The following is a 22,655-nucleotide window of genomic DNA, read 5'->3' as shown; positions in this document are numbered from 1 at the left end:
ATACTGTCATTTTATCAAATGTTATTATCTCCAAACCATATTCTGAACTGAAATGCTATTATATGATGACTGAATCTTGTAAGTTAAATAAATGAAGAGGTGTTTAGCTAGGGGTAACTACAGCTCACTCATCTTGGATACCATTTCCAAGAGAACTTAACAACAACTGAGGTCTATGCTATCCTCTTCAGAGCATCACCTGCAGGGAAAAGAGTAGGAGTGCATCACTGCTACCTCGTGTAATAGTGATGTTGCTCTATACTGTTCTTTGGCCTCCACTGTGTTCTTTAGAATGTGATGAGCAGCTAACCATGAAGGAGAACATATAAATGTCATCAATTCAGCTACTGAGTTTTATTCTTACATTAAAAGAATACTTTAATGCTCTGTAGCTTCAAGTCCTGTAGCTTTGAGTCACTTGACCTCACTTCTTCACCACAAAAAGTTTGAGCAGAGAAATCATCTCAAATAAACTATTTGTAAAAACAAAATAAAATGTTTTCATTAAAGGACTTTCAGTTCTAATTGTTTTTTTGTTATCAGAAATTGCTAACTCAAATATATTTCACCAACATCTGCTAAACAGTAAGACATCATAGTATTCACATTTCCAAATTACATAGAGCACATATGTCAGCATGTACATACAAAAACTTAGATGGGCTCAGACAGAAATACACTTTATCAAGCATGAACCTCCTAACTTTTCTGTATGTAGTGATTTATATATAGTATTGATTTTATTCTGAATGAAATATCCTTAGCTATTCCTAAGACAAATATCATTCGTCTAGTGAATATCTCATGGCAGAAAGAAAAATTTTGTTTTCTGCCTAGATGCAGTGATATACTTGTGTAAGCAACAGTGTGAGTTTACAAAGAATACAAATGAAAAATAGCCAGAAATTGACAGCTTGAGCACCAGTAAGTATTAATACCCTCCTTGCTAATTGCTGCCATCACAAATTAATGGAAGCCTTTTAAATCTCCTGACAGTGGTTATGTAACATTCTGTGGTTAAGGGAACTCAGTACAAAACAGATGCCATCATTAATATGCAACTACATATGCTTCCAGTGAACAAGTTTTTGTGAGATTTTTTTTTCACCCTCTTTTTCTTTTCCATTTGAAAATAATCCTTTAAATTCTGTAGCTTCTGCTTTTCCATCCAGGTATTTTAAAGTCAGCTCTTTTGACCCATTGTCTTTTTTTCATGAGAGAGCATATTTGGACAGTATTGTAAAGATATGCTAAATGTCTAGTCATAATACAACCAGGATTATTTATAGTTTAACAGCTTCTATGTTTTTTACTGGGCTTTTTTTAATCCCCTTTTTCTAGAAAACTTTGAAAACAGACTAAAACTTTGGGAAACAAAGTGATCTGTTACCACAGCTTAATTTCAGCCTCTTACTTTTTCAAGTGTTAAAACCTATCCTGATTTTCTGCGTTCTGTTTCTTCATAGAATTACTTTGTCTGCTTCCAAATCTTTATGGGTTTCATTTTAAATAAAAACAACTGTTCATGGTGTTGCCTAACTATGCAGATGAAGTCACCCAAAGAAATATATCTGTCCTCACTTTCTTTCCAGTGTTAATAACTAAGTATGGCTTTGGAGGTAGGGACCAATCAAAAAAAAAGTTAGTGTAAAACTTTCTAAGAATAAGAGATTATGTTACAGGTTTTCTTTGTTTTTAATTTCTTCCTTTCTTTGCATGCCTTTTTTCATGTCCCCTCTCCTCATCTCTCCATCTCCTCTTTCCCTCTGAATGGGGACATCTTCAGCATTGGTTTGTGATGGATTCCTTTCAGTCCTCACCGTGAGCTCTTTTCTCTCACTAACCAGGACAGCAGGAGTCTAAAACAAGGCAGAGTCTAAAAGTACCTTCATGACAAAGATACACACACCCTCTTTCTCTCTCACAGATCACAGCTTGGTCTCTTCTGTCCCTTTGCATCTCTCAACAGTCTCCAACAGGGAATTGATGTCACTTCTCCTGGCAAAAAAAAAGTTGATGTACATCTGCCTTAGGGACTTGGGACTTATGCCTGAGTCACTGATGGGAGTGTGACTGAACATCAGTGAATTGGAGGGGACATCTCCAGAAAGAGAACTGCACATGAAAGTCTTCCACCTTGCACAGAGTCACAGGTTCAGAGCCTCTCAGGTCACCAGAGATGTTCTGGTCTTTTTATCTCTCCTGGCTAGTTTGATGGAGACTCCGTGAGTGGTGGCTTGGGAAGCAGATTGTCTTGGTGAGAGCCACATTACAGAAATATGTCAGCCACTACCTTTTTTTTACTAAGAGAATCAAATGATTATTAAGTGATAAAATACACCATTGAGACAGAGTCCAGCCTGTCGTGCTGTTTGTGATTGTTTTGTTTCTGGTGCGCAGGACTTTTGTTTCTTTGCAATACTGCACACAACCCTTGTTGGCTCAACTCTTCCTTGTACCAAATTTGTCTGTCCTGTTACTTCAGTGTTATCCACAAACCTGGTGAATGTGACTTCAATCCCATCATTGAAATAATTTACAGGGGCACTGAACAGCATCTGACCCAGGGGAAACTCCTGGAATTCTCTAAATCTGATTTTTGCCAGTGGGACTTAGAAATACTCACCCTTTGAGCTTGGTAGTTTAAATAATTTTCACCCAAATAATTGTCCTTCTGTTTATCAGACAACTTGCCAACTTGTTTGTAGGGATATTGTGGGAGACCATGTCAAAAACCTTGACAAAATCAAAGCAGATGGCATCCACGGTTCTATCCTCATTCACTCAGCAAATTGTTTCATTGCAGAAGGCAATCAGGTTGGTCAAGTATGATTTAATCTTAGTTATTCTGTATTAGCTTCTTCCAGTCACCTTCTTATCCTTCATGCTCCTGAGAGGTCCTTCCCTGAGGACCTGTTTAGTTTTCCTGGGAACTGAAGTAAAGATGATTGTCTGCAGTTTCTCTGACCCTTATTTTTTTCTCAACATTTGTAATTGGGCAAAATATTTGCCCTTTTCTGATTACTTGGCTTCTCCTGTTGCCATGGCTTTTCAAAAATGATTGATAGGAATTATTTGTTTATCATGTCAGCCAGCATTCTCAGCACCCTTGGAGACAGCTTGCCTGGTCCCATCAATCTGTCTATTTCTACTTTGTATGGATGGTCCCTGACTCAACTCTTTTCTATCATCAGTAGTTCACCATTTCCCTTATTTCTGCTCCGTGGTGTTAGAGGTGAATGAGGTAACTATTTGGGTCCTTGCTGTAGCATTTGTGACTGACTTGCCAGTTCCAATTGACATTAGCCCTTTATCTCCCTTGTATTTTAACTTTTTACTAGCATTTACAGATTGCTTTGATGTGATTCTTTATATCTCTTACTAGTTTGAGTTGCAACAGAGCTCCTTCTCTCCTCCCTGCACTGGGTTGCAGTGAAATATCAGTGGGTTGCATGCCCACTGATATTTCAATGTTGTCATTTTAGAGACTCTACCTTTTGCCATCTCTCTGTCTTTTCTGTCACTGAAAATCTGTCCAAACCCATTTGTCCTGCGTGACAGTCTCCTTAGTGATCTCTAGTATTTCCTGAGGACACAGGGATCTGCTCTTCTCAGAAGCTTTTTTGGTCCTTGTCTTACCTTCAGGGCCTTAAACTATACATACTTGTGATGACCACATTGCCAAAGCTGTCGTTTATATGCAGGTGTCTAAACAAAGCTTTGTTGCTTGTGCACAGCTGTTCTAATAGAGCACCACTCCTACCTAATAAGTATTTGGTGGGATTGGTTTTGGAAATTGATATCAGTGCATTCCAGAAATCCCGATTGCTTTTATGATGCTGTGTTGCTTTCCAACAAATATCATGTTGAAGTCACCATGAGAACTAGGGACAGCAGGTGTAAGGTAAGACTGTTATGTATTTATTAAATGTCCAGGTAGAAAATTATTCTGTTAACCCAGACCTGTGACTTCAAGGTCTCTCTTTCTGAATGTGAATATTATGAAATCATACCTTATCCTTCTGTCTACAACTGATACATCAAAACAGTCCTTCTCACTTCTGTGTAGCTATCTTGGCTTCCTGAAGAAGTGAGGAGGTGGAAAAGATAAAAAACCAAGACTAACATTTGAGCAGCAAGAGACAAAGAATAATCTTGATGGTCAGTAGTTTTCTACTTTCTCACTTCCATTTGTCCACCTCCTTTTCCTGTGCACATGTAGCAGAACCCACACACCCTGAGCACATACACAGGTGCCACACAGTCACCTTCTAACATACAAGGGAGCACAGCACGAGTTTCACTTCACTGGATTTCCAGCAGCACAGCTTTGTTTATTCCAGCATTGAAGGTGCCCGTGTATCAAAAAGTCTGTACTTTATTCATAGCACTCATCTGCATGGCAGTGGCAGAGATTTCTTTATAATATCTCAGCATGTGTAGGTAATTTCTTTTGCTTTATGTTTGTGTTTAAGTATTAAGTGCTATTAGTATTTTTAAATACAAGATGCTTGTTTTGCGTATCTCAAAATATGTAAATTTTAGAGATTGATTTTCCTGCTTTACATAAAATTGTGATTTATTAAAAATTATTTCAATGGTATTCTAAAAACAAATGTTTAAGTGTTCCTGTATTTTGCGAGGAAGCCAGTGTTATATCTTTCTGAATGGAGCAGTAATATTTGGAAAGAGACAAGTGTCATGTACGTACTCAATTTGAATCTTTGTCTACACAACCTTTTAAGCCCAATTGCAATAGTCTTGTTATATCTGTCTTTTCTCACTTTGGAACAGACTGCCAATCATAAAATATATCTGCACAGGTGAGAAATTATCCACAGAAAGCAAGCTGATAGCACTGAATATGTCTCACTTGTGACCTAAATCTAGTCATAACTCGCCTCCAGCTTGAAAAGCTTAAGCATTAACCCACTGTGCCATGCAGCAATTCTCTACCTCTGGCAAGCAAATGAATGATTCAGTGGTTTTCATGGCTTCAGTTCAACATTCTATCTCTGCAGCTAGAGACATGGTTTTAAAATATTGCAAGTGGAACTTTCTCACAAAAGCTATTGATCATTAATGCAATGTACTTGCAGTATTTTCTCAACAATGGCTTTTCCCTCATAATCTCTTATTTTTCAATCACCAATTCTTCTGATACTGCAGTAATGGTAAAATGTTCTGTAGGGACTAAGAGGTGACTTTACCGTATTCCAGTATGACTTTGACCTCCACAGAGAAAATACATAGGGGCTCTTCAAGCACTAACTACCTATGAATAAATAATTTCCCATAACAAAATGAGGGGAGAAAATATAATTCTGATATTAAATTAATTCTGTTCCATATAACTCTGATTTAGTCTTTTCTGTATGTGATACTATGAAATACTGGGATCACTTTGTCTGCTCTGCAGCACAGAAAATAATTCAGATACTCTATCCATACAACCAGACACATCAGTATAAACAGAAATATTCTGTTCAAATCAAATACATGGCATGTAGAAAAGAACATCTGGTGTTGAAAAGAAAGAAATTTCAAGCATACTTTATAGGTAATAGTCAGTGCTTTCCTAAACTCAGGGCAATTTCTGTTCATAAGGCTCATAGACCTGGGATTCTTCCCTGCTGTATTATCCTGTGCCTGCTCATTGCTGACTTAAAAAGGAAGCAAAGAATGTGAAGTACTTATGCTGAATGTTATTTAAAAGTAGTCGACACTGCACATGAGGCCATGAAGTTTACTTCTTTCATTTAGTTCAAACTCAATTATGCAGATATAAAGAAAGTGCTTAGGGCTGTTACCTGTTTTACTCTCATTGATTTTCAAATGAGAGAGGGGGGTCTAAATTCATTAGAAGCTTATGGAACTCTTGTTTGTAATCTTCTGTGATTATATAGCCCAGAAAATTGGGGCACATTTTATTCCCATAAAAAATGGTTTTGCAGCACATCTGTTGAAGATTTTCTCCTACGAAAAACAAAGGAGTGAATGTGTCAAAATTCCACATTAATTCCCAAAAGAATATGAAGTTCCCCCTAGGGAGAAAATTCTACTGTTCATTTCTAAGTTATATAAAATGCATCTATTTTTGCTGGTCACATGCCTCAATCTGTGTTTGTGCCACTTTAGATTTAAGATTATTATCTCACTTTTTTTGTCTTTCAGATCAATGAATAGAGACCAATGTTTATCTTGGTGTCTACCATTATAAGTTTATAAAACCACACCTAAAACTTTGCTTTTCTAGATTCTCAGTGTCATAAATCCACCATGTCCACCTGAGCTTCAAGGTATAACCTAATTTGAGGAAAATTAAGACTGCTTTCAAAATGAACATTAGCCAGTTTAAATGCCAAGAATAGATCAACATCTCTAGTAAAAGTACAGATACTTAGGAAATTATTTGTAGAATTGTCCCAAACTATTGAATAGCTCCTTCAGTGTCACATGATGCAGAATATATTGGTCCTAACTCATCCTAAAATTCTACTTGATTCTGAGAGATGCCTGTGGTCTGATAGGCACCATCCATATTACTACTGCCTTCCACTCTTTGCTAGGAGTACTCTTCACTTCAGACAAGATAAGAGGATTGGTTCCCCCCAGTACTTATATTTTGATTAATAAGAAAAGGAATAGAAATGTTTAATGGCTTTTCTATTATTTTTCTAGCCAATTAACTTTAGAATTGAGTCCTTTTTTCCTACAGAATAGCTGTATTTGGATATTTTTGTAATACACTGGTTGTTTCCTATAATTCTCCAATGAATAAATTGTTACAAATGCTGTTGTCAGGCCATTCACATTTTCTCAGTATGCAGCAGGTTTTACACACACAGAATGTTTAATTAATTTTCTGATTAATGGGCTTCTTTTATTATGCTACTGCCATTTGGCAGCTGTTTTGACAAAACTGCCTTCCTCATTACAGAATTTCTACTTGTGAAAGGAAGTCAACCATAGCAAATGGGCTTATTGAATTATCCAGCTCACCAATTATATAGTATAAAATTATTCATCCTGATATAATTTGATCAGGAAAAATCATTTATCTTTAGTAACTGTGTTAAATTAGATATTATTCTGCTGGATAGGTGCAATTTTGCAAGTGTCTGTACTTAGGAAACTTTTTTTTTAATTTACTTGAACACTAAGTTATTGCCTATTTTCTGATTTCACTTTGTTACCAAAAAGGTTAGTTTCTGACTAATCGCTCCATTGAGCCCAATTCATTCAAAGCTTAAAAAGCGACACTTAGCCATTTTAGAGAAAAATGCCAGATTGATACATATCATTGGCAATGCAGTTTTGAAAGATCTGATACAAATGCATTTCTATCTGTTAATAAATCAATTAATTCAAAATCAGTCTTGAAATTTCAACATTATTTACTTGTGTGCTTTGCATAGATTTTGGTGCTGTTCCAGCAATTCTGCAATCTATATTGGCAACCCAATTTTTCCTCCAATTTTATTCAATCTAACACATCCAAAATTAATCTTACTTTCTATACATTTGCATCTTGTCATTAACCTACATAACCTCTCTTAGAAATAATTAATGCTTGATGCATGTGAAAGAAAAGGGTGCAATGTTTCAAAAAATTCCAAAGGTCTTACAGAATACTGTGGACCACAGTGAACAGCTGGTTAGAAATAAATATTTATTATTGCTTAACTTGAAAAGCATCATAATTTGTTTTTATGCTCCACAATCACTTTTTCAGTGTAAAACAACTCAGAAATTCTTGCTGAACAGTAAAGGTATGGTTTATTTGGAGTATACTTCTCTGACTGTAAGTCAGCTCAAGGATTCTCCAGGTATTTCATCATAATCTGCAAATTTCTCAAAGCATCAATGAGTTCTTTATATCCACTGTACAGCTGGATAAGGAACGGCATAATGACTTCAGCTGTGTGCATGGACATATGACTGATGTGTCTTCCTTTGGTCTGATTACAGTTTTATGGCACTTTCAGGGTTTTTTTTTTTTCTGTGACTTCACAACCTGCACTGCTTTTTGATTCTTCTCTGCTTTCATCTAAACCAACTCTCTGCCTCTCCACCAGGATTTATCATGCTATGTGTAAGAACAAGCATTCTGTTATTTCTCAGACCTTACCAATCATTCTCAATGTCTCATTCAACAGAAACTGTCAACAGAGAGAAGAGTTACAATTATCCCATACCACACCATGAAGTCGTGTTTACCTGGAGGATAACCCTATGTCCATTTACCCTCAGCTTCATTCCTGTTAGTGTCTGATTAACCAAAGCATGTCAACAAGTGCTGGAATCACCTAGGATGGTAGTGCTAGGGTTCTACAGTGATTATTTTGTGCGTCTGGACTTTAGTTTAGGTGGTGCCAGCGTCATCTGTGTCTTAGATATCCTCAATACACATAAGTATAGCTGAGTTGCTGGAGCCTGCTGGCAATGAGAGAATTATCACTCTTGATAGCCTGTACTTTTTTCAGGATCAGATTTTCTCTGTATAAGGGTGATCAATATTTTATGTTAATTGAAAGATACTGCTGCCTTCATGCTGTTGCCTGACACAGGTGACAGGTGGCTGTTTCTGCACTCTGGTTCCAGTCCTGTGGATCACTCCCTTTTCAAAGCTGTCTGGATTACAGATCTGATGAAAAGTAGGTCAGATATCCACCATGGCTTTCACTAAGGGTAATGGAGGCTTGCAAGGTTTTTCACTGTCTATTCTTCCTCCCACTGCTATCCACAATGCTTTGTTGTTTGGGGTTGTCATTTATTTGCTGTTTGTGATTGATTTCCTGCTTTTTATTTCTTTTTCCCACTGACTAGATGCAGATACAGATTATGTTCAGTTTTACCAGAGACATCTTTGGGTTTCATATCCTCATTGTGTTGCCCTGAAGGGCTGAAATTTATTAAGATTGATGAGAGTACTGCATTATTCCATGGCCCTGAATACCCTGGTAAGCAGTTTATATGAGTTACCACTATCAGTGTTGACCATTTATATTCTCAGAACTTGAAAGTTTCTTGCAGGACAGACTGTTACAATGATGTTTCTGGGGATATCAGTGTTTATGTTACTGTCAGTGGCTTTGTAAACGTTGCTGTGGTTGATACAGCCTTTTAGTCCACATTTTCTTGCTGCATTCTCATCCACTGTATTCTCAGAGAAGCAAAAGTTCCTTAGTGTTGCAGAAATATAGCTAAATAGCAAGTTGGAAAATGAACAATTGTCTGTCTCAACATTTATACAAGAATGAGCTACCACCTGGGTAGCTCAAAGAGGTGAGGGAAGTGCAGGTGAAGGATTTTGTAGGGCCTGAAAACACTGTTCCACTAGTACGGAAAATAGCAAAACTCTTAGATAGTTGGGATTATTAAGCCATTTATTATCTACATGTGGCATGTTATCTATAATGTTTAACTTATAAATAAGAAAGTTTCTATTGTATACTATTTCTATATAAGAATAGTTTCTATTCTATTCTATTACTAATAGAAATAAGTAATTTCTATTTACTAACTGGAATATGAAGAATCAATTGCACCTTGGTAGTTTGTCCTTTTTCCCTGAACTATTTTTTGTCTTCTGCTCTGTCTGTGTACACATACTTGTATGTAGACCCAGTATATAAAAGTCAAAGAGCAACAAAACAGAAGAGTAGTGCCTAGTGAAAATGTATTGACAGTGAAAAAGTGAGTATCTGTGGCCAACAGCTCTGGATTGTAACAAACCTGTTGTGTCACAGCCACTATCAGATGCTGCTTTGCTGCCTTGAATCAGGTGACTGTGAGTTCAGTGACTGGGCCTGAGATAACACAAAGGTGCCTTCAGTGTCTCCCATAACTGACATTACATTTGGCATTTTTATATATTCCCTGAAGGCTATTTGCTCTTTTTGCCTTGAATAGGGTTTTTAAAATTTTATTTATCAGGATTTGTTAGTCCAGATCCTTGAGAATAGTGCTCGGCTAAAAGTCAGTGAGTAGCTACCGACAGTCCTGGACTTACTCTGTTGGGGTAGCCTCTGTCTCACTTTTCCACTTCAAAGAACTTCAGTTTTTGAAGTGTCTGGACCATGATTTCATTCTCTCTTTATTCATGTGCCCTTTTCTCCTCACCCTCAGCAGGAAGCTTCTCCTTCTTGCAGCCATCACATGGCACATGCCGGACAACCAGGGGATCAGGCCCAGCCAGCATGGGTTTAGGAAAGGAAGGTCCTGCTTGATCAATCTGATCTCCTTTTTCTACAGCATGACCTGCTCTCTGAGGAAGGAAATGGCTGTAGATGTTGTCTCCTGGGATGTTAATAAAGCCTCTAACACTGTTTCCCACAACATTCTCCCAGAGAAATTGACTGCTCGTAGCTTGGGTGGGTATACTCTTTCCTGGGCAATAAACCTGGGCTGGCTGGCCAGGCCCAGAGAGTGGTGGTGAGTGGTGCTACATCCATCTGGCAGCCTTTCCCAGGGACCAGAGCTAGGGCTGGTCCTCTCCGATATCTTTGTTGACAACCTGGCTTAAGGGGATTGAGAGCTCCCTCAGTCAGTTTACAGCGGACACCAAGATGCAAAGGAGTGTTGATCTGGTGGAGGGCAGGAAGAATCTGCCGTGGGAGCTGCACAAAGTGGATCAATGGGCCAAGGTCAGTGGTGTGAGATTTGACAAGTCTGAGTGCTATATCCTGTAATTGGGTCAGAACTGCATGCAGTGCTACAGGCTGGGGGAAGGGCAGCTGGAGAGCTGGCAGGTGCAAAAGAACCTGGGAGTGCTGGTCAACAGCAGCTGAACAAGAGCCAGTGTGTGCCCAGGTGTCCAGGAAGGCCAGTGGCATCCTGCCCTGAATCAGCAATAGTGTGGCCAGAAGGACCAGGGCAGTGGTTACCCCTACTGTACTCAGCACTGGCGAGGCCACAGTTTGAATCCAGTGTCCAGCTTTGGGCCATTCACCACAAGAAAGACATTGAAGTGCTGGAAGGTGTCCAGAGACAGGCAGTAAAGCTGGTGAGGGGTCTGGAGCACAGGCTAATGAGAAGCAGCTGAGGGAGCTGGGGATTTTTTAGCCTGGGAAAAAGGAGAAGACATCTTACTGTGCACTACAACCAGATGAAAACAGGTCACAGTAGGGTGGGAGTCAGCTCCCAGGTAACAAATGACAAGGTGAGAGAAAATGGCCTGAAGTTGCTCCAGGGGATATTTTGATTGAAAAATTTATTCACTAAAAGGGTAGTCAAGCACTGGAATAGACTGCTCAAGGAAGTGGTTGAGTCACCAGCCCTGGAGGTATTTAAAAACCTGTAGATGTGGTACTTTGGGACAAGGTTTAATGGAAGACTTGAAAGTGCTTGATAATAATCTTAGATATTTTTTAGAACTGTAATGATTCTATGGCTCTATCAGTGGGCTTCAACCCACTGGCCAGGTAATTTTGGATTTCTATCTAATTTTTATTTGAAAATCAAACTATGAAGAGCATTTTTCAATGTGCATTAATAGATTTGAGGATTTTATCCCGGTTGTATTGGCTCGTCTCATGTTGTGCAAAGAGGAAGCTGTTTCCATATGAAGATCTGGGATCCTTTCTCTCCATCTCTCAGCAAATGCAACAAATTTCTTCATGAGTGATTCCCATGCTACACCTAGCATTCTGGGCTGTGACAGTAGGAAAACACGATATATTACAAGCTTGGGGTATAAGCCTTGGTGGTCTTTGTTCAGTATTGCCTTCACACTGTGAAGGGAACAGTGAGAAGAATAAGAAAGCCTGGTGTAGCTATACTTCTGAGAAGATACACCTGGCAGCCATACAGAGGTGAGCAGCAGCCTTTGTGGGTTCACAGCTCTACAGCATCAAAATGTAAAGCTCTGTAAATCAGAAGAAAAGTGGTATCTACAAAAATTCTATCCCTTGTTATATACCCCAGGCTTGACCTCTCTGAATTCACTCCATCATAACTTCCATGATTCCATCTGAGATGGTTCAGATGAGTCCTGCTGGATAAGAGAGAAGGAGCAGGTCTGTTGTCACCATATAGAGCTGTTTGAAGAGACCCTCCTGATCTGGCTGCTGCTGCTGCTGTCTGGTACAATATATGACTTTAAGTGGTGCACTTGTTTTCAATCTTCAGGAGCAACAGTTCCAGGTCAAGCTGTACATAACTGCATTGTGTCCACCCACACAAAGAGTTTAAGTGGTGATTGAAACAATATCTCATCTCATTTCTATTTACCAGGTTAAAGGAAGTTTCTCTCTGGAGCCGTCTCTCATCTATTTGCAGCAGGAAATAAATTTCTTTTAAAAATGAATCAAAAAGACTCTCAGGGCTGCCAGCACAGGTCAGTGTAAAATGATTCTATAACACTTAGTTATTGCAAAGTTTTTTCTGAGCACTTTATCTGAAAAAATGCTGAAAACCCCTCAAAAATAATTCACCTTCTCTAGCTGGTTTGTACAGACCTACTTAACACAGTGAAACTTTAAAAAAACTTTCTTCTTTTTGCCTTCACCAAATATTTCAGTTACATGTTTCAAAATACATTTTTATGACAACTGAGAATTTAAAGTAGTCATTTAAATGACCATTCTCACTATAAACTCTTGGATATAAGGAAACAAAGCAGTGAGATGAGATACCCATGAATTTTATTAAATCAGTTAGAATTTCAAACTTCAGATGATGGTACAAAGCTTAAACTACCTGCTCCCATAGAATACCAGAGAGAAGGAAAGTACTTGAACATTGTAGGATTTTTCCTGTAGGTTTTTTCCCTGCTGTATAGAATTTTAATGATTTGGCTCAATTCAGCCCTAGCTGTGCTAAAGATATTTTTTCCATCATTTTTTGGTTATTCCTTAATGTAGTTATGACACTGCAAAATAAATGAGGAAAATGGTGACTATATGCTTTTATTACTTGTTTGAGAGAAACATAAATGTCTTTTCTCCTAAAAAGCATAGATTTTCCTATGCTTTCTATTAACTTGTAGAAGTTTACAGAACTTGGGTTTTTTTCTGGTATTGAAATCTAATATATATGTAAAGGTTTATGTGGTTAAAGACCAGTTTCCCAACACATGTCTGTGCCTCAAGTCTAATTCTTAGAAAGCTAAATCACATCAGGAAAAAGAGAAACTAATGGGATGAAAACCCCCAAAAACCTTATCAATTTGTCACTAATTGTCTGTTATTTTACACAAAAGAAATTAAGTACCAGATAAATATTTTTATGATTTTTATAATATTTTTGGTTTTTCTGTGATGCAAAAATGATGACAAAAGTTAGGCCCATTACCAGTCTACAACTTACAGATATGTTTTTTGAGTTTCATTTCTATTAGTGTAATAGCTTTTCATTACAACTGTGTAAGAAATTTTCCATCTGTAACAGAATTTCTTCTCTTTAAGTACTTCAGGGATATTAGCCAACTCAACTGGCAAAGTTGAGAGGGACAGCAAAATTCCAGAAAAACAAAAAAGCTGTTCCTAAGCAATTGACAACTAACTGTAGGGCACATGTATTTATCCTATATCTCTGTCACATATTTATGTTGTATCAGTAGGACAGTCCCATGAAAACAGCTACATACATTTATCACATCTTGTGCTCCTAAATATAGGACCCTACAAGTGCTCAGCAAGGAGAAAAACAAACAACTGACCAACAAAAGAGCTCAGCAAAGCTGCTCAAAATCAGAAATGAGACAAAAAGTTATCAATCTCTGTAATCCAATTTCTTCTGCTGTGTTACTTGCAGCAGGTGCCAAAGGCTACTTGTTCCTCCTCTGATGGCATTCACTGTTGGGTCTCTCTAGAGTGGGGCAGCTTGCTCAGTGTAGTTGGACCAGCTTGCTCAATGTGAAGTGGCTGTTCTGTTTAGACCTAGATGGTCAGAAAATGGAGATGGTCACTTGGAGACTGTGTCTTTCTTCAGTGCTGCTCTGTGCAAGTAAAGCCACATCAGCAGAGTCAGCAAGACAAGAATGCCTAGAAAATTGACTAAGTGATCTGCAACTTTTTATCGGCAGCTAATGAAAGTCCATATAATTATCTTCCACTTTACAATCTTCCCCACAATCATGTCATGCTTCAGAATCACCCCTAATGCTTTGTAGTGTTTAAAAATCCAAACAAAACCTGAGTAAACCGTTATGAAGAGACGCATAAGAAGTGGACAGTAGAAATCACAGATGTGGGCAGCCCTTTCAGGTCATTGAATAGCAAGGAATTTGCCAGTTGAAATTTCTTAAATGTTTACAGAAAGAAAAACAACAAAATGTTTCTCTCCCACATGCGTCTTTAACTGAAAAAAGCAGATTAAACTATACCTTGCTACATCATGATGCACATTTGCTAAAACTACCTAATTCCTGCAAGTAAAACTGTCACTAATCAAGTCACTAATAATGCACTTCATTATTTACTGTTGAATAAAGAAAAGGTCGGAAGTATCATCAACAGAATTAGTTTTGTGAGCATCAGCCACTAAATCAATTTTTAAATTATAATTTTTAATTTTCCCCATTCATCTCTGAAAAAAAATGGACAATGCCCAACTTCAAAAGCCCAGCTGCTGCTATGCTGAATTTGTTTCTTCACATCTGTGTTTTCTTAGCATGGCCTTCAAGAAGCTCAAGACTGTATTTCAGAGGAATTAAATTTATCTGGATATTCTGTAATACCAGATTCTTGTAAGGATCTATACATACAGTCCCAGAGAAGCAGATTTTTTTCAAATATCCAGGTAGAATGCTGGAATTTGAGTTGAAACGAAAAAACAAAAAACAAACAAAAAACCCACAAAAACCAACTTTACATGTTTAAAAGGATGATATAATTTTATATATCTACTTTTACTTTACATCCCCTGCCATATATAGTTGTGCTTCACAATAAAACTATAGGAGAAAAGGAGATATTTAGAGCAATGGCATTTGTCGTCCCAAGAAGCTACTGTACCCAATGCAGCCCTGCTGTCCTGGAAAAGCAATGCCTGTCCATGGGAAGTAATGACTTAATCCCTTGTTTTGCTATGCTTCTATGTGTGGCTTTTGCCTTCCTTGTTAAACCATTTTTATCTCAATCTATGAGTTTTCCGGCTCTTGTGCTTCTGATTCTCTCCCCCATCCCACTGAAGGAAGCTGAGTAAGAGTGTGGGGCTGGGCTCTGGGCAGAGATAAACCCAGCACAGATGAAAACACTTCCATAGTATGCTTTAGATGCAGAATGTGCTTGGCTAGAAGCTCATCATCTCAGGTAGAGAGACAGAAGGAAAAGGTGAATTGGAGTGGATTGTATGGGCTGCAAAAGAAGGAGTGAGATTGAGACGAGGTCTTCCCAGACAGAATCAGGATTCCATGGTGGAAAGTAGGAGTTTTCTTAATTATTATTTTCCCTCCTCTATCATTAGACAGGAAGAGAGGTCCACACTAAAGGCAAGACATTAATTTTTCTTCTTCTTCAGTGAGAGTGATGTGGTCTCTATACACTTGTGACAGCACTGATTCCACTGTGTCTTTAAATTCTGTACATCTCTACAATGCTAGCATCTCATTAGAACAGGAATTGAAACAAGGAGCTTTCAGGAATTAAAAAGAAAAGAAAAAAAAAGAGGGAATGAGAAGAAAGAATAGAAACAATGTACTTGTGATCACGTCCCCTTTCCCTGATAGGCATTTGAATGATGAGATTCAGAAAACTCCACACAATATCTGTTATTCTCATTGTTCTTCTAGCCTGTCTTCACACAATATATTATTCTCATTTTTCCTTTTAGCCTCTCTTCCCTGCTTGATATTCTCAGCCCTTGCAAAATATTATATTTTCTCTCATTGCTGAAGTCCACCTTATCTGCAGTGCAGCATGAAGGGCAAGGAAAATAGGGCCTTGTTTACAAACCACATCCTTTCAAGGGACTTATGTTCATATATATTAACTGTGAATATGTGACCCAAACACTTTTTATGAACTCTTAAAGCGAATAATGACAGTATTCAGTAAAAAAAGAAAGAAAAAAGAAAGAAAGAAAAGAAACTGCACATTTCCTAGTTTTCCTGCTCAGATAAAAATGGGACAATTTCTAGAAAAAATTATTGCACTGTAACTTTGGAAAGATTACAGGAAAAAAAAGAAAGACATTTGGGAGGGACATCTTGTTTGTCTATTTCAGTTTTGCAGATGAGTCAGAATTTCTGGTTTTATTTCTTTAAAGTAAATAAAAACTTATAAGGTTAGTTCAGACTCACATCTAGCACATTTTTTTCCTAAGCTTGATAAAGATCTGTAAAGAAAGAGAAAGTTAAGGTAGGAACAAATTAAATAACCGATCAGGTTTCAATAGCATAAACCAGAAATATTTACATCTTAAGAAAATTGTATTGGAGAATTAATTGACTCCTAAGTTAAACCAGGGGACTCCAAAATTTTGGCTTTACCTATTATCAAAGTTATTGCCATGAAATTGTAGAAATTAAGTCTCAGGACCTAAGCTTTAACAAGTGAATAATAGCATCATTTTATCTATTTTGATTAGTCGTATCTGGAGTGCTGTGTCCAGTTCTGGGCTTCTCAGTCCAAGAGAGACAGAAAAGTTCTGGAGTGACTCCAGTGAAGGGCAACAAAGATGATTAAGGGCCTGGAGCACTTCTCTTATGAAAATAGTTGAGAGAGTCAGGCCTGTTCAGCCTTGAGAAGAGACAACTGAGAGGGGACCCTCGTCAATGTCTATCAGAATCTGAAGGGAGGATGTTTAGGCGATGGATCCAGGCTCTTCTTGGTAGTACCAAGCAATAGAAAAAGAAGCAATGGATAGAAAGAGATACACAGAAAATTTCACCTGGACATTGGGAAGAAATTGTTTACTCCATGAATGACCATGGACTGGAAGAGATAGCTCAGAGATTCTCCCATCACTGGAGATATTCAAAAACCATGTGGAATCAATCCTGTGCAAAATGCTCTAGGATGACCATGCTTGAGAAGGATTCTTGGACCAGATAACTCCACTGGTGAGTCCTTTAAACCTTAACCATTCTGTGCTTCTCTGGTCTTGATAAGGCTGTAAAAGATGGGACCCTAGTTTCATACAAATGTAAACTGGATGAAAGAAGTGACAAATATCTCATTTTGTTTTCCACAGGTATTTTTTTAATTATGAATTTGTATGAAATTTAAAACTCCTCTTATCTTGGCCTTTTTCATCTTTCTCTAACTTTGAGAAAATGTATCTACATCCTCTTTAGCAGGATTGTAGAACCTGAAATAAGTGAGAAGTTGAAGTAATGCATTAAACTTCTACTGAGTCTGTAATGACAATGTCTTTTAATTGACTTTATGTATTGCCACTGTATTGTCTTGCTAGTAATTTTATTCTGGATGATAGTGCTTAGAAGTGATTGATTTCCCCCCTCTGCACCAAGTAAATCAGTAAGTTTCTGTAAATTTTACTTTAGGATGATAAATTCATGCAAATTTGAGTGTGAATTGAGGTGGATTTCTTTAGGTAGTAATGGTTTGGGTTTGGGGGATCAGATTTGTGTGTGTGTGTGTGTGTGTGAGCATTGGCCAAAAAAACCCCAATTTTCTTTTTTCTCTTCCCATGTCAATTTTGACAGCCAAAAGAAACACCCGTTGCTTAATATTTTCTTTCTTTTTTTCTTTGTATAAGATTTGACCCTCTAGAGAACACCACAGAAATTATTCTGTTGAACAAGTATGCCCTTAATATATCAATGTGGTAGACTAATATTTTCAAATAAAAGTTGACAAAACTCAGACTAATTCCAAAGGATCTTTTTTTCACCTCAAGGCAGATTCTTTTTTCTTTTATCCATGGTGACAATTCATGTTTTCTTAATGATCTCCTTTGACTTAACCATTAAATCCTTACTGACAAAGCAATTTGGCAACTCAAGACTTCTAGGTGAAATTTAATATACTGTAAGGATTTTCTTTACTCTCTCTACATCCAAAAAGACTTTCTTTTGCTATTGTAAGATCCATACTGGATATGGTTGATAAAATCACCATTAACATTGACAAGAATGTCTATCAAAGTATGTTTACATGTCACTATGCAGTAGACTTTAAATTTATGTCAATAAATGTGTTGTGAGTTTTGACTTTCTTAGAGATAGGCAGGGAGCCCAGGTACAACATCCCTTCTAGAAATACAGAGGGTAATACCCTTGTGGTTTAAACAGAGAAACCCCAAGTCCCACTTTACACTAAAATCAGATAATTTCTTCTGTCACTACTGCTGATTTGAGAGAAACACATCCTCCATACTGGAGGTATCAGCAGTTTAAAAGTCTTCTAGGCTGCACTGGTGTAAAATCTTTTGTGGGAAATCTTTCTGATTACTTTCTAGGAAATTCTAAATTAAACTCACCTACAGAAACTAAGTAACATCTCCAATAACCCAGTTTGTTTGGTTGTGTTCTCACTAAATTTTGCATACTTTGTGCAGATAAGGAAGAAAAGTAACTTGCATTTTAAAATCAAAATTTAAATTTCCTCTTTTGCTGCTTTTCTTTTTTTTCCCTCACAATCTTAATTAACTGTCTATGGTTCTGTCGTCTTCATTAGGCATATAATCCTGTTCGCTTAAAATTAGCAAAAAAACAAAACACAAAGTATTAGTGCTTAGTGCCATGATCCTGTTCGGTTATTGAGGGTATCCTGAAGACTTTATTGGATGCTTTACTTCTATTAATATGTATTCTCCAGCTTGGTGGATAAGTGCATGTTTGCTAGAATTTTATAGATAGCTGACAGCATTTTCATTGTTTTGTGGAAATGTCTTTGGTTTTTTAACAAGTGTGTTGCAGCGAGCTCTACATGAACATTTAGAGCAATAAGAATAGGTGCTGCCAAAACAGGCTGAGGAAGGAGATATGATGGAAACAAATGTTTTGTTAAACAAAGGAAAAAACTTGTTTTGGTCATATCATATTTTATTGTAGTGCTTTCAAAGCTGCACTAACCTCTATGCTTCAAACAGAGCAACCACATTTTTCATGTTTTTAGTCCCAATATTTTTGCCATAGATTTGGGGTAGTAGTGATACATTTGTTTCCTGCAGTAGTGATGTCTACTGCATTCTCAAGTCCAAGCTGCTAAATTGCTGGTTTAGCTGTATTATGTTAAGCACTGTAGTAGTAGTGGGTAGTAATGATGAGAAAAGCAATACCATGAAAACAATGGAAATTATGATTTGGAGCTGAAAACAAAATATTTTGCTACAGCACTGTTAAATGGCATGCTCATTTGTTTATAAATTCCAGTAAACTATCTTGCAATAGTAAATTTATTTTTCTTGTTAAAACTAATGTGATATTATATGCCCAGTTGAATGGATTCATGACTTTAAATAGATGATAATGTAATGTAAAATTTTCTAATTTGCCAAACACTTATTAAATGTATTTACAATTGACCAGTAAATTCTATGACATATAGAAATATGATATATTATACTAAATATATATATTTAGTATAATATATATATACTAAAACTGAGTGATAATATTTTCTATTTTATGAGGCCTTGCCTTTAGTGACATTAGATTAATAAGCTACAAGAAAACTGCAGATGTCTTTAAAAACTCACACTCCTATTCTGAATACATATAACTCTACTCTCCAGAGTTATCATTCATTTTGATTACACTGGAGTTAAATGGTTCATCTGTTCTAAATCTTCAGTAAATGTATATAGCTTTTTTACAGAATGCAGCCAAAGGGGAAATAAATCAGTGTCAGAAATCCCAAATGCTTAATTCTTTACTAAGCTCATGGTATATCTCTTCTGGATGGAGGAAGAAGAAAAAAGAAAAAGAATAATTCTTTCAGATTTTATCTTTTAGGCTGTAAAATAAAAACTAACTTGTCCAAAATTCAAATTATATCTGATATCTTTGAGCAAAACCTAAATGCTGTCAAATAGAGAAAATAACAATACTCCTATCTTCCCATAGGAAGTAGTAAAAATGACTAGCTGACTAGAGGCTATTTCTATGCCAAAAGTTAAATGCACATCAAATAGTAAATCAGAGGTATGACATGCTTGCACACCTATCTCCCTGCATATAGATATATAAGTGCATTAAATGTGCATTTGCACTGCTGAAATATTCATATGTCTAGTGAAAAAATTACATTTCTGATATCCAAAACAAAGCCTCTGTTTTTATGTCTATTTGCTTGCTTGTTTTTGATGGATGCTTAGTTCTCTCAGAGGTCTGTGAGCTCTTTCAAAGTGCACCCACTGGAGAACCAGATTCCTGTTTGACTCTACAAGGAACATTTGGTACAATGACTTATGACGATCACATGCACTTTTAGCCACAAAGTCACTGCAACTGGGCAAAGCCATCAATCATTTGTGGTACAGTGAAGCAAGACAGGTCTCCCAGAGAACAACTTATGCTTCAGCAAGGCACTCGTCTTGGAGTGTGCTTCCTTCTAAGGATGTGACTCGTTAGTTGGAAGCAACATAAAATCAGGGCACAAGGTCAAGCAATTTCAATTAATTAAGAATATTTATTATTTTTTATTATAGAAGGTAACTATGTATTTTTAATTGCATGTATATCTTTGACTTAGAATTTACCTAGGCAGAGGGTTGTGTAATCACACTACCTTATTTGCTGTCATTAAGGCCCCCAAAACAAGTATTTAGTAAGAATTTTTCTCTCTGGGAAGATTATTTTAAAGCTCCTTTCCTCAGTGATATTTGTACTTGATCTAGTATACCTAAGCCCAGTTTATTAGATGCTTGTTGTTTAATTTATTGATTCTTACTTTAATATTTATTTGAATTAGGTGTGATAATTAAAATGTTATGGAAACTTTTTGGACCTTGTTGAACAAGTTAGTAATACCTTGTCAGCAGTTGTCTTTTTCTGTGTCTCTGTGTGTGTGTGTGTGTGTGTGTGGCTGTTTGTTTGGATTTTTAAGGGGATGTTGTTGTTTTTTTTTTTTTTTTTAATAAGCTTTTAATTAAATAAGCAAAGTACAGAGGTATAAGAAAGGAATGTTAAATAAAATTTCTGAAGTGATCTCAATGGAACATTTGATGAGTTTATTTTTGCTTTTGGTAGATAGCAGTAAGTAAACCGAGAAATGAGAAAAATACTGTGGCCACTAACTCCACAAATCAATATATACTGTTCATAAAACCTCAGGAAATAGAAATTAAATATTACCTTTTTCAGATTAATATGGACAGTTATTAATGCACGTACTCATTTGCAAAATAGCTCATATTATATCTTATTAGGTTATCTGATATAAATAGAGCACATATGGAATGCTGCTGTGATTGATCCTTATGAGAACCTTATTGTTACTGAAGAGTAATTTTTCCAGAGTTTCCACTGAATTTTATGGAAGTCTAGATCTACATAACACAATTTTTTTGTGTGAGCAGGTCTTGCTCATTCCTCATATGAGGAGAGTGATTGGATCAGGTATGAAGCTGAGCAGGAATGCAGAGAGAGAAACATCCAGTGTAAGAAAGGGTACGTGGTAAAACATGACTTTTCCCAGGATACGCACTGCTCAGCAAGTCAGGGGTTGAAGGCTAAGATATTAATTTACTATAACCTCAACTTGCATGTCACTGTATTAACTATTAAAACTGAAGCTCATGAATAGAAAAACTTCTTAAAATATGAAATTTGTGCAAAAGCAATCTTCAAGAATTTTATAGTGGTTCTGAAGAGAGCTCTTGATGAAGGTTTATAAGAGAAGGCAGGTTTGATCTCCTGTAAATTGACATAATTCTTTGCAAAGAATAATATTTAGCAAAAAAACCCGATCCTGTAACTGAATTTTAAATTTAGGCATTGTGACAAATTCTAAAACTCCTTCAGTCTTGAAAAGAAGCAGATTTTGATGTAGCGATGTTATAGTGTGTTGTTAAGTTTCTTGTGTTATTCCCCCAATTTATGTATTGTTTCCCCCTATTATGTGTAAAATGGTTTTGTCCCCCCAGTTTTTCCCGCCACAGCCCTGATGTCCGTTAGGTTACCATGGTTACCCCTGTGTCTGTCACCCAAGTTATATAATTTCTCCTACCCCTTTTTCCCTTTTTAGTAAATCTTTTCTCCTCCCTGCGCTCAGTCAATCAGCCCCCCACTCCTCCTGGTTTTCCAGAACTTTTCGTTTCTCTGGAGGTGTTGGTTGGCTGGGGTCCCGGGACACCTCCCTTACCTTTTGATTATTGGTTTCCATGGAGTGTCAGTTCTGTGAACTTCATCCCCTCACCTTTCCCGATTGGTTCCACCTGTACCCACCCCCCCTCCTTTATAATCCTGTTTCACCCCCTATTCGGGGCCACTTTCCCGGTTAGTTTCCCCCCGTTGGGTCCCGCTACACCTTCAATAAACCAACGTTGACCCCCGGTGGTCAGCTCCGTTCCTCGCCAATACCAACGGTGTGAGCCAGTCCGCAGCCAGCACAGCCCGAGGCCATCAGACGCCGAGGGGTGCTGGCCAGGAATTGCAGAGGGGCGTCGGCCTTTCGCCCTCAGCTAGCCGGACTTAGAACATCGGGCCACGTACGCCCCCCCCGCATAGCAGTTTGGTATTTTACATTTTGCTTAGAAAGATTTATTTCTTTTCTGTTTTCAGTATTTCTTCCTAAGAAATC

The sequence above is a fragment of the Zonotrichia leucophrys genome, chromosome 2 (assembly GCF_028769735.1).
Source record: "Zonotrichia leucophrys gambelii isolate GWCS_2022_RI chromosome 2, RI_Zleu_2.0, whole genome shotgun sequence".
In the NCBI taxonomy this organism is placed as follows: Eukaryota; Metazoa; Chordata; class Aves; order Passeriformes; family Passerellidae; genus Zonotrichia; species Zonotrichia leucophrys.
The sequence above is the reverse complement of the archived record's forward strand: the minus strand, read 5'-3'. Positions refer to the sequence as shown.